At 59.1% G+C, this 12,603-nt stretch overlaps 1 pseudogene; it reads right to left on the reverse strand.

Moving 5' to 3' along the window:
- Positions 1-10,506: 10,506 nt before the first annotated feature.
- On the reverse strand, positions 10,507-11,617 carry LOC124987486 (tropomyosin alpha-3 chain-like; annotated as a pseudogene).
- Between the last annotated feature and the right edge of the window lie 986 nt (positions 11,618-12,603).

The following is a 12,603-nucleotide window of genomic DNA, read 5'->3' on the forward strand; positions in this document are numbered from 1 at the left end:
CTGGGCTGAGAGGCAGGCGCGGTGGGCGCAGCTGGGGGCCTCCCTCCCACACGACTCCGAGGGGTTGTTGAAACAGTCTCCAGGTATCCGGCTGGAGCTCCAGGGTTTACCAAAGCTCTTCACAGGTTTTGGCTTGTCCAGCTTAGCGGTCTGTTATGGGTTTTGTGGGTGGCCCCATTTTACAGAAGAGGCAAACTGAGCCTGAGCCCAGTGACCAGGCTTGCCCACAGCCACACGGCAAGCTGGGCTCAGAGGCCAGAATTGCAGGCAGAGCTGGAAATCCCAGTGAGATGCTCTTCTCATAGGTGAGCAGACAGAGGTTTGTCGACCGGGGCCTCGTCCCCTGCGAAGGACACAGCCAAGCACTTAGCCAGCTTCATCGCACTCCCAGCATCCCCTGGGGAGGAGCCCCCGCCAAGACCTTGTGACTTTCCAAACTGACCTCCCCTTTGCCTTCTCCCACCCAGTAGGGCCACCTTGGGAGAGGGGGCCAGCCCCCAGCCACGTGAACAGGGCGACTCAATCCCACCCCTCACCCTAAGCCACACAGCAAATTCCTCAATGAACCGGAGTCCCAGGGCCTCCCTCCTCCCCACTGCCCCAGGCCACTGCCCTGCGTGTCAGAGGCTCTTCGTGGCAGAGCTCGGCAGGGGTTGAGCGCAGGCCACCAGGGAATGGCCAGGTGGGCAGAGATGAGCTTCAGGAGGGCTTCCTGCAGGAGGCGACCCAGGGCTGAGGCCTGAGGGACCAGGAGGGGTCAGCCCGTGAGGCGGTGGGAGGGGCAGGGCTGGAGGGCAGGCGCGGGGTGTTGTGCAAGGCAGCCGCCAGCGGCCTGCGATCCCAGGTGGTGACTCGCGGTGCTGCAGAGGTCGCCAAGGCCTGGCAGGTCCAGGAGTGGGGCTTTTCCGTTCAGGGCAACAGGGAGCCAGCGAAGGTTTTAAGCAGCATGTGGCGTGATGATCGTCCCTGTAGAGGCAGCGTCCCGACTCAGCCTGCAGTTGTGGGGAGACAGAAGAGTCAGGAGTGCTCCGCTTGCCTGGGGTGTCACATTGCCCTGGGGTGTCGTCATGGCCGCTCTGCCCTGGCTCCCCACTGGTCCAGCCCACTGAGCAGCAGCAGCGAGACAGGCCTGTGTCAGGTGGGGCTGGGGCTGGGCAGGGTGGGGGGCTCGGACCCCTGCTCCAAGGCCCCAGAGACCCCACAACTGACCAAAGAGGAAACTTGCAATTTTTAAATGGAAGCGAGCCCAGCTCTGTCCCCTAGAGGGCCGGATGCGGCCGCTCCCCTACATACAAGCGCGCCCAGCGCTGGCCTGGGCTTCTCAACGTCCTCCTCCCACCGAAGGAACCGGGGCTCCTGGGAGAAATGGCTGAACCGGGGATGGAGCTGGGAGCCTCTCCCGGTGCCAGGGAGGGAGGCAGGGCTATGCACCCAGGTGGGCCGGGTTGCCAGACAGCTGACCCAAGGAGCACCCAGCACCAAGCCTGGGATAAACGAGCAACGAAGCCACGGAACGGAAGGAGATGAGAGCGAGAGGACGGACCTTGCCCAGAATGAAGGCCCTGCCGCCTCTGCAGAGCCTCCTCCCCCTGACGGGTGGGGCTCCCTTCCCGCACCCTGCCCAGTGGCTCAGCCGGGAAGCACGGCCTGGCACGGTGGCCCACGGTGGCGCACGCCGGCTCGCCCAGGGATTTGGGAGGCTGAGGCTGGAGCGAGTCCCAGGTGGGCCTGGGTGACTGAGTGAGACCCTGTCTCAAAATGAAAATCAAACGGGCTGAGGATGAGGCTCAGAGGCCGAGCCTCCAGTCCTGCAGAAAGACAGGAAGTGCGGAAGCAGGGCAAGGGTTAAAATTTTAAAAAGAAAAGAACGAGAAAGTAAGAAAGTAACTTCACAGCGGAGGAGAAACCTGGCCAGCAGCTTTGACCAAGTGATCAAAGTCAACTTCATGAGTGAAAAAGCAAACAAAGCCACCCGGGCGGGAGGAAGGGGCGGAGGACGCCTGCTGAGAGGTCGGCAGCCGCGCCCCCACCCTGGGCCTGCCGCCCGCCGGGGCGCCCAGGGGCTTTGCCTCGCCTTCGTCCCAGGACCCTCCAGGGCTACTGTGCTGCTGTCCCATCTTACGGATTTGAACACTGAGGCTGGTGACGCGGCTGAGCTGCCATCTGCTCACAGGCACAAGGAGGGAGCCAGGTCGATCGCAGCCCCCAGCCTGTGCCACAGGCCTGACTACGAGGCTGCCCCCGGCCTCCCTCCTGGGGTGGGCCCCTCGCTAGCCCAGGCCTGGGAAGCGCAGGTTCTGGGGACACGGAGGTCGCACCGCCACAGACCCCAGGCCCCCGGAGTGCTTGTTCCTCTGTCCCTTCCCTCAGTGGTCATCTCCGGCTCTGTGCCAGGCCAGCCCCTGGGGCCACCGAGCTGCAGAAGCCCCTCTCTGTCCACGTGAGCCTGGTGGGGGCCACAGAGGAGCTGGTGTGACAGAAACCAGCAGGGAGCACCCCACTCAGTCTGGAGGGTCCAGGCAGCTTCCCGGAGGAGGTTCCGGCCCGGGCCAGATCTAGTGGGAGCCTGTGACAGGTGCGAGGCAGGGGAAGTGCCAGGAGACTGGCCTGCCTGACCCCAGGCCTGTGGCTGGGCCCGAACCCCCCCTCCACACCTGGGCCTCCTTTGACCAGGATAGGCCCTCTGCCTCCACGCTGGCTCTAGGCCAGCAGCCCTGCTACCAGCGACCTCGGTCTTCCCAGCTGGGAAGTGGGCCTGCTGCCCTCCCAGGCTCTGAGCTGCAGGGCCTGAGCCGTCTTTTCATATACCCAGCAAAACCCTGAGAGAGGCCAAGGCAGCAATTAGAGGGCCCTGGGAGGGGAGGCACCCTCTCTCCCGAGCCTCCCAGTCTGGGTAGCAAGTTAAAACAGTTTCGCCAGGAACTGGCCTTCGACTCCCCAATTAATTAGCAAATCCTAGAGGAACCGGCCTGCTCTCGCCCTTCCTCCCTGCTCACAACCCAGTCCTGGCTGCGGCCCAGGATCTAGGATGGGCCGGTGAGCCGTAAATAGGTGCCGCAGAACAGAGGTGAGCGAAGGGCCCTGCACCTGGAAAGCACTTGGATCTGCAGCTCGGGCCCTCTGCCACGCCGTGCTGCACATTATGCCGGATCACTGGCTCCCCAATACGGTTGGCCTCCCGATAAATATTTGCTCAATAAATGGACAAATGAAAACGGAGGAGGACTGGGCTTGACCTGAGGTCCTGGTGCCCAGGGAAGATTGTTCATTGTCTGACCAGGTCTGGGGAGGGGCTCCTTGCGCTGCAGATGGCTCAGCTCCTGCTGGCTGGCTAGAACCACAGAAAACATTTCTGAGCACCTACTATGTGCCAGTCACTGGGCCAAGCCTGAGACTTATGTTGTCTTTTTTGTTTGGTACCAGAGTTTGAACCCAGGGTTGCTCAACCATGAACCACATCCCCAGCCCTTTTTAATATTTTATTTAGAGATAGGCTCTCTCTAAGTTGCTGAGGCTGACCTCCACCTTGTGGTCCTCCAGACTCAGCCTCCCAAACCTCTGGGATTTCAGGTGTGTGCCACTGCGCCTGGCTTCATGCTGTTTTGTTGAAGGTTTGCAACCCTGCAAGGCATGAATTTATTCGCACTGAATGCCATTTAATGGATGGGAACACTGAGGCTCAGCGAGGTTACAGTCATGAGACCAAGATGCCAGAGCTAGGAGGTGACAGAGTAGGATATGAGACAAAGACCAGCTCATCTCACCGCCTGCCCTGGAGGGGCATTTGGAAGCCCTGGGAGTTTCACAATCCAGTGGGAAGAGCCTGAGGCTGAAAAAGGAAGTTTGGGGTTTTTGTGTGCGCGCTGCGCTCGTGCGCAGTACTGGGGATTGAACCCAGGGGAACTGCCCTGCCAGACCTTCTTATTTTATATATTTTTTAATTTTAAGATGGGCTCTCGCTAAGTTGCGGAGGCTGGCTTTGAACTAGCCATCCTCCCGCCTCAGCCTCCCCACAGCTGGGGTTACGGGGTGCGCCCCCACACCCAGCCCTGCCGCCCAGTCCGCTGGCTGTGGGGCCTGTGCCGAGGTCTTGGCTTCAGCGGCCCGTCTGCGACGTGCAGGGCTGGAGGAGGTCCGCCGGCCGCTCCCCAGCGCGGCGCCCCATCCCGGGGCGCAGGCCCCGCTCCAGCCCGGGTCTGGCTCTTCACTCCAAACCCGGCCGCCAGGCTCCCTGCTGGGAGCTGCCGAGCACCCCACCCTGCGGGACCGACGGCCCCTCTCCCGCGGCGCCCAGCAGCTTCCAGCAGCCTCATCACATTCCCAGCGGGCAGCGGTGGACGGACGCAGCCTCCACACTGGTCTGGCAGGGACAGGCAGCCTGGGGACCAGGTCTCCTGCCGGGTGGAGGGGCCCTTCCCCAGGGCCGGCCCGGGGTGTCTGAGCTCAGGGAGCCTCAGCCACAGCTGCTGTCCCCTCCATACCACCCAGATCCCCGGCCCGCCCAGCCTGGAGAAACCAAGGCCACCCTGCGGGCCTCTCAGACTCTCCAGAGACCTCTGCTGCCAAACCCTGGGGACGAGTCAGTGGCTCCCCCACTCCCCGTCCCAGCCGCGGAGAGCAGCGGGTCGGGACTTGAAGGACATCGGGATTTCTCTGCCCCCCTCTGCGCGGTGGGCTGCAGCCACTGCCCGCCTGGCCCTGCCACTGTCTGTCCCGTCCCTCAGAGCCACCCCCAGCCTGAGCCACCGAGCTTGCAGGTGTCCCCGCCCCGCCCCCACGGCCCCATCCCAGCCATCTGTCCCGCCCCCGGGCTGGGCGTCTGGGAAGGTCCATTGTGGCAGCCCCTGACATCACGGCGGGGGGCGGCATGATGTCACGGGCCCATTGTGGCTGAGCAGGGGGGTGCTCCCCACCAGAGGCCGCCCCGCCCCCGCCCAATCCTATTAGCCCTGCTGCCACAAAGGACGGGGCTTTGTGTCTCCCCGAGTCTGAGGGAGGGGACGGCAGAGGCTGCGCATTCCAGAGCTGGCAGTCCCCCCAGCGGGGCCCCGGGTCACAGTGAGGCCCTGCTGCCACCACCCGGGGCCATCTCCAGTCCAACCCTCCTCCCCCATGAGGCGACAACGGACAACTCCAGCCCAGTGGCTGGCCTTCCACACAGGCCACCAGAGGCCTGAGGAGGAGGCTGTCAGCAGAGCCTGCACCCGGGTCCCCACGTCCCCCCTGGGATGAGGAGGCAACCCCGGGGGACTCCCAGGGTCACCGGGGAAGAGGCACAACGTCAGTGGAAGCCAGACAGAGGCCAAAGTGCCTGAAGGACAGGCCTGGGGGGCCGCTGAGGGCACACAGGCTCATCCGGCTGGTCACCCAGCATGTCAATGAGCACTTATTAAACACCTCCTGAGAGGCGCCCTGTTCTGTGTTGGGGTCCGTTGATCTTCATTAGCGGGGAAGGTGGTGGGGCAACGCCCTGGTGGATGTGCACCCAGAGAAAGGTCCCCAAGCCTGGGGACAGCTGCTCTTCTCCAAGGCGTCCCCGAGTCTCCTGGAAGCTGGAGGAAGGGGCAGGGCTTGCGGAGGCTGGGGCTTTGGGGTCAGGGCGACGGTGTCCCTCCTCTGAGCCTCCCTTACTCAGCCTTTGTTTATCCTCTGTGGTCGAGGCCAGTCAGCAGACCCGCCAGGGCGGTCATGAGGCTGGCCAGGCGGCGTGGACAGGGGACATCCGGACTGTCATCTGCCCGCCCTTCTTGGCCCCAGCTTGTTGGGGTATTTCCACAGCCCGGGCACCGTCACCCCAACTGCCCTCTCTCCTTGGGCTCCAGGCCCCGGCCGAGCTCCGCCCAGCGGGCATCTGCACCTTCGCTGCGCATGTCTGGCCTCAGCTGGAGGAGGGCACGGCCGGCCAGGGCAGCAGCTTCGGCAGAGGCCTGGCTCACTCCGCTGCGTGGGTTTCTGCATCCCTGGCAGAGCGCCCGGGCACGCAGGGAGACTGGGGGTGGCTCGGTTTGGGGCACAAAGTCCCCTTTCTCCCCAGTCACAGGAATGCCCGTCCCCCTCCTGGCCCTGCCACTGGACTTGGACCCCAGGATTTTCTTGGCGGAACTCAGGCTGCGGTTCCTCAGCCCCAGCAGCGCCCCCTCCCCACCTGAACATGCAGACACACGTGTCCCCAAACTGACAACCTCAGGGTTGGAGCGCAGAGCCCCACAGGACAAAGGTGTCCCCAGCCAGTGGGAAGGACAGGCCACTGAGCGCCGGAGTGCAGCCACCGTCTCACCTCTGCTACTCCTGTGCCTTCGTGCGTGACAATGTCCCAAACACCGTCCCAACTTGGCAAAACGAAACGTCACAACCCACCCAGGCCTGCTCACGTACGTCGGATGGGTATCAGCTTGTGAAATTCCGGTCCGAGACCCTCGCTCCCCCTAAGCCCTCTCCGTACCAACGCAAGTTGAGAGGCCCAGAGAGGGAGGCCCCAGAGCCTGCGGGGGGATGAAACGTGGGGCTGGTGACGTCACCGTCACCCAGAGCTCTGGCGGGGCCTCCCACAGCCCCTGAGCCCAGCTGGGGCAGGAGCAGAGCTGGCCTTTGCACAGACGGTGTGCCCTTTACACAGATGCTAACGCTGAGGCCCAGGGGAGAGGCCAGGGCACTGGCGGGAGCAGAGCGAGACTTTACTCCCCAGCCCTGGGCCCATGGATGGGAGGGACGGTCGGAGATGCTGAGCCTCAGGTCTTCTGGCCACGCGGACCCAGCGCATCCCCACGCCCAGGCTGCTGCCCTGGTCTTGACCCCTGGGTGGGAGCTGCCCCTCCTGCCACAGCCCTGGCCAGACTCTGCCCAGACACCTCAGGAATGCAGGGGGAGGGGGACTCTGAAGATGGGCCTGGGGTCCAGGGCGGAGAGAACAAAGTAGCCACGCATCAGGACTCCCTGCCTCCCTGGGCAGGACCACAGCTGGCAGAGGGAGCCCCCTGGGTGCTGTGTGACCCTGCAGAAGCAGATGCCCATCTCTGGTTTCTTGGGATGCAGAACGGAGTTCCAGAGCAGGGGCGCTGAGGCTGAGGAGCCTGCCGGCGCTCTGAGGTTGGGGCCGCTGGCTCCTCTCCTGGCCTCCTCCCGCGGCCTCAGGAATCGCCTTAATTACAGCGTCAGCCTAGCTGAGCTTCCTGCCATAAACCCAGGAATCTAAATTAGAAGGCAGCAGCCGGCTCCCCCTCCTGCCGACCCCCAAGTCTGCTGGGAAGCTCTCCTGGAGACAGACCGTCAGTGGGGGGCTGACTGCAGAGGTCCCCATGCCCAGACTGGGGCCGCAGGGGTCAGAGGAAGGCAGGGGGCTGTTCACAGGATCCCCGTGCCCGTCCTGTGCCAGACTGACCACGGGCAAGGCTCCTGTTCGCAGGGGAAACTGAGGCACATGCCCACGGCCTCCCGGGGTGATGGGGGTCCAGCTCCCGGCCAGTTTGGCCACCTTTGCAGAAAGTGGGTGGAGGTCGGAGGAGACGGTGGGTCCACCTGGAGAGGGGCAGCTTCCTACCCCATCAGCCCTTCTGCCCCCAGTGAGATGGAGGCAGGAGGACGCAGAGGGGCCCCTGCCCTGTGCAGAGGCCAGGCGGGTGAGGCCGGGGACAGTCTGGGCTGAGCTCGCCCTCTGAGGACACCCCACGTGGCTTTGTGTGCTGCCCCTCTGCTGGGGCCTCCTCGGGTGGACAGCACCCAGCCCGCTGGGTGCAGGTCTGCTCCACGTGTCCGTGTGCGCCCTGTGTGTGTGTGAGCTCACTCGCGCGGCCCGCGTGCAGAGTGCGCCTGTGGGGAGTGAGGTCATGTGGCAGGAGGCCGCCAAGCTGGTCCAAACCACTGGAGCCACTGGGGAGAGACGGCGGGGGGGGCCTGGCTGGAGGGCCTGGGCCAGGCTGCGGGCGAGGGCCCGGCACAGAGGAGGGAGCCCGGCACAGGGCGGCCGGCCAGCCAGGGCCCTGGAGGGTGTCCCAGTGGGCAGTGGGGGGACAGGAGGGACCCAGAGACCAGCGGTGGGACGGGCCAGGTGGACTCTCTGCAGGGAAGGGGCTGCTCAGTCTTGGGGCTTCCCACTCCCCTCCCCTGAGTGGGGGACTGAGGGACAGCACGCTGTGGCTGGTGATTCCGGTGGGCGGCTCTGTGGACCACCCTCCCCCAAGGCAATTTTTGGAAGGTCTGTTACACAGACCGGAGGCCGGAGGCCGGAGGCCGTCTGGGAGGAAAGGCTTGGTGGGGAGTCCTGGGGAGGCAGAGCATGCTCGGGAGGGGCGGCAGAGGTCCCGGGAGCGTGGAGGGACCGTGGGGAAGGCTGATGCAGGGCCAGGCCAGGGTCACCCTGACCCCTTCCATCACTGGACTCCTGATGGCCTGGCAGGACCCCCCTGGTCACATTCTCCTTCATCCAGTAGTTTTCAGCCAGCAGCAATTTTGGCTTACTACCCCCCAGGGACACTTGTCTCTGTCTGGAGACCTTCTTGTCACAACTGGGGGTGGAGTGGTACTACTGGCATCCAGTGACCAAGTTCCCCTGTGAGCTCACCCTCTTCTGCTCCCAGCAGGCTGCTTCATTCCTGCCCCAGGACCTTTGTACTTGCTGCTCCCCCTGCCTGAATCACTCTTTTCACAGATTGTCCCACAGCGACCTCCTCATCTGGGGAGCATCAGCTAAACTGTCACTTCCTCGGGGCACCCCCACCCCTCCTGCACTCTAAGTCGAACTTCCACTCTTCCTTCCCAGAGTCTACCATCACGCCGTGGGGATCTTATTTCTGTATTTGGATCCTTATTTGCAGTTTGGCTGTGAGCTCCAGGAGGGTTGGGGACTTGTCTGCCACTTGCTCAGAAGGCAAGTACAAGGTGACAAGATCTAGCATTCAGTTAGAACAGCCAGAAAATGCTGCTGAGAACACTGTGCGATCAACACCTTCCCCATGTGCCCTTTCACAGGTGGGGAAACTGAGGTTCAGAGATGTCCAGTGACTTGCCCAAAATGACACAGCTGGTTGAGGTCTGAGTTGGGATTGAATCCCAGGCAGCCGGACTCCCGACTCCCTCTCTTCACTCCACACGCTCTCTTCTCCGTAAGTGGGATCTGCCATGTGCACAACCGGTCACCAGGAGGCATGTCCCAGAACCTGGGTCCCCATTTCTCCCTCTCCCTGAGAACGCCTCCCCAGCCCAGGTCTGGGGTGCTGCTGCCAGATAGAAGGAGGGGCCCTTCCACCCAGGCCTGCAGGGGACCTGGGCGAGTCCTCCCCCCGTCAGGCTCTCCAAACAACGACCAGCTGGTGACCTCAGAGAGCAGGACTTGAGAAGGCGGCCGGGTTTGAATCCCGACTGTACTTCCTGACTGACCTCAGGTAAGTGACCCTCTTGGGCTCAGTTTTCTTTTCTTTTTATTTATTTTTATTTATTTATTTATTTTTTTATTTTTTATTTTTTTTTTTGGAGGGACTGGTTCTTTATTTCAAAAAGACACTTGTCAACATTCAGTATCAAAACAGTTGCACTATTGGTTTCTCTTTCTCCCAACTGGCCCCAAAGAGACCACAACAAAGGAGAGTACATTTTAAGCCAATAAGCTGCAGGATGTACCCCTAACAGACCTCACAGAAACCGCGTCTAAAAGTGGGGATTGGGTTGTGAAAGAAACTTTGAAAGATCAGCACACTGCCAGCCGGGACTGTAGGACTCTCACAGCCAGATGGGGTGGCCGGGTACCCCAGCCCCAAAGATGCAAAGTTTCAAAATAATATAAAATTTAAAAAGTTTTGTACACAAGCTATTCAAGATTCTCTAGCACTGATTGATACAAAGCACAATGAGATGGCACTTTTAGATACAGCAGCTTTAGACCCAGAAAAGGGTGATGAGATGAGTTTCATAGGGCTAAATCAGTGGCAAAAACATAATTTTCTTTTTTTCTTTCTTTCTTTTTTTTCAAGGAGGCAGGAGAGCAATTAAGTGGTCACCTCAAGATTAAGGGGCCCATGATCCATTCTGTGAACATTTGGAAGGGGGTAGAGATGGGAGAAAAATTTGGTCTCAGGGCTAAGGATATGGCCCAATGGTAGAGCATTTGAGGAACATGCAAGAGGCCCTGGGTTAATCCCCAGCACTACAAAACAAAAGGTCTCAGAGGTTTCCTCACCATCTTAATTTGGTCATTTCTGATGAAAAAAAAAATAATAATAATAAGTAAAAAATAAGAATTAAGTTGTCCAAAGATACCTTAAAGCTAAAAACAAAACAAAACCTGGATAGCACAGTTTTTGTTATTTGGCTAACTCCTCTTGGAATCACCTTTCTGGTTTGGCTGGTACTTTGCACAGAGCAATGAGGTTTCCCACTAGTACAGTCTTTCCCTGGGCTCTGTTTGCCTTTCAGTAAGGCAGGCCATTCTTCTTTTCCTCCTCTACAGAGAGGGCAATAGGGATTAGGCTGAAAGTTACCTTCCAAAAGTGAGAAAGGAATTAGATTGCTGCTTCAGAGCTATGGAATTATTTGGAATGTTTTACAAATGGTTACTGTAACAACAAAAAAAGTAATTACAAAATGTGTACATCACAACATGCTTTTAAAGACACTTTGCGTTGTGCTCACATTCCCTTAAATGTTGTTCCCAAAAGTGCTCAGCCTTTAGCCCAGCTGGAATCTCTGGGAAGAGGCAGAGACAGTTTGGTGAAAAAGACAAGGGGGTGGGGGTAGAGGGGGAGTTGAAAGGAGAAAGCAGCCTTCCAGTTAAAGATCAGCCCTCAGTTTCAAGGTCAGCTTCAGGCTGGCTGGCCTCAGGCGGAGTCAGGGTCAGAGGGAGGAGCAGCAGCAGGGCGGGACTGGGGAGCTCTACATCTCTTTCAGGTCAAGCAGAGTCTGGTCCGGCATCCTTTGTGTACAGAGTTGCTCCTCTTTGGTGCATTTCAGCTTATCTTCCAAATCATCAATTGTCTTTTCCAGTTTGGCTACTGATCTCTCAGCAAACTGAGCACGGGTCTCTGCCTCCTTGAGTTTATCAGTAAGAATCTCTATTTCTTCCTCATATTTGTCTTCTTTTTGAGAGTACTTTTCTTCAGCAGCATTCAGACACTTCAGGTTCTGGTCCATCAGTCTGATCTGCTCATCCATCTCTCAGCAACGGGACTCTGCCAGCTCAGCTCGTTCCTCTGTGCGTTCCAAGTCTCCTTCAATAATCACTGACTTACGAGCCACCTCTTTATACTTCCTATCTGCTTCTTCTGCAATGTGCTTAGCTTCTTTGAGTTGGATTTCCTGGAGTTCCATCTTTTCTTCATCTTTTAGGGCCCGGTTTTCAATCACCATACCTCTCTCACTCTCATCAGCAGCTTTTTCTGCTTCCTCCAGCTTTTGCAGGGCAGTAGCTAGACGCTCCTGAGCACGGTCGGTCCAGCTTCTCTTCAACTAGGTTGGATCCTACGGTTCAAGGAGGCGACCTCAGCCTCAGCCTGTTCCCGGGCCCGCCTTTCTCCCTCAACTTCCTGTTGGAGGCGCTCAGCCCTCTCCTCAGCATCATCAGCTTGCTGCTGCAGAACCTGGATCTTGTGCTTCACCGCCTCGACGGTGGTGATTCGAGCCATGGTGCCCACCCAGCCTGCTCCTCGATATCCGCCTTCTGCCCTCTTTTCTTTTTCTTTTTGTGGTATTGGGGATCCAACCCGGGGCCTTGTGCCTGTGAGGCGAGTGCTCTACCAACCGAGCTAAGTCCCCAGGCCCTGGCTGAGTTTTCATCTGTGAGTTGGAAAAGTAATAGCGCCAGGTCTGTAGGGATGTGGGGGCCGAGCGCCTCCCCACAGGGAGGGCACTTAGAAGACCTGCTGCGTAGTGAGCGCTGAACACACCTTAGCTGGCCGTCGCTGGCGCTGTCTCTGAGGTACGACTCACACACATAATATTTACCTTGTTAAATACAGGGCTGGGGGTGCAGCTCCGTGGTAGAGCGCTGCCTCGTGCAGTCTGATTCTAGAACATTCCATCCTCCCAAACCTCATTGTCACCCCTCACCCTAGCAATCGCTGGCCCACTTTCTGTATGTATGTAAGGGTCCCAATTATCCAAGTCCTTAACCACACCTGCTATTGGTGCAGCCTCTCAGTGGGCGTGGAGCAGGATCTCATGGTGGTTTCACTTTATATTTTCCTCATGACTAAGGATATTGTCTCATTTGGGGTGCTCTAACAAAAATGCCATAGACCAGCTGGCCTAAGCGACAGAGAGACAGAAAGGATCTCTCATACATCAGGAGGCTGGAAGTCTGAGATCAGGGTGCCGGCATGATTGGATTCTGATAAGGACTTCCTTCCTTGTTCACAGATGACTATCTTCTTATTGTATCCTCATGTGGTGAAGAAAAAAGAGAAAAGAGAGGAGGCTAGGACTGCGGTGTGGAAAGAGGGAGAAAACGCTCTTGTATCTTAGAATGACGTTAATCTCCTTCCCGAGGCCTCCACCCTCGTTTTGATTTAATGGTGTACTCGGGTATATGGTGTGAGGTAGGGGGACAATTTCATTATTTCACATGTAAAGATCCAGTTGTCCCAGCATAATTTGTTAAAAACTGTCCCCCAATATTGA

Source organism: Sciurus carolinensis, chromosome 1 (assembly GCF_902686445.1).
Source record: "Sciurus carolinensis chromosome 1, mSciCar1.2, whole genome shotgun sequence".
Lineage (NCBI taxonomy): Eukaryota > Metazoa > Chordata > Mammalia > Rodentia > Sciuridae > Sciurus > Sciurus carolinensis.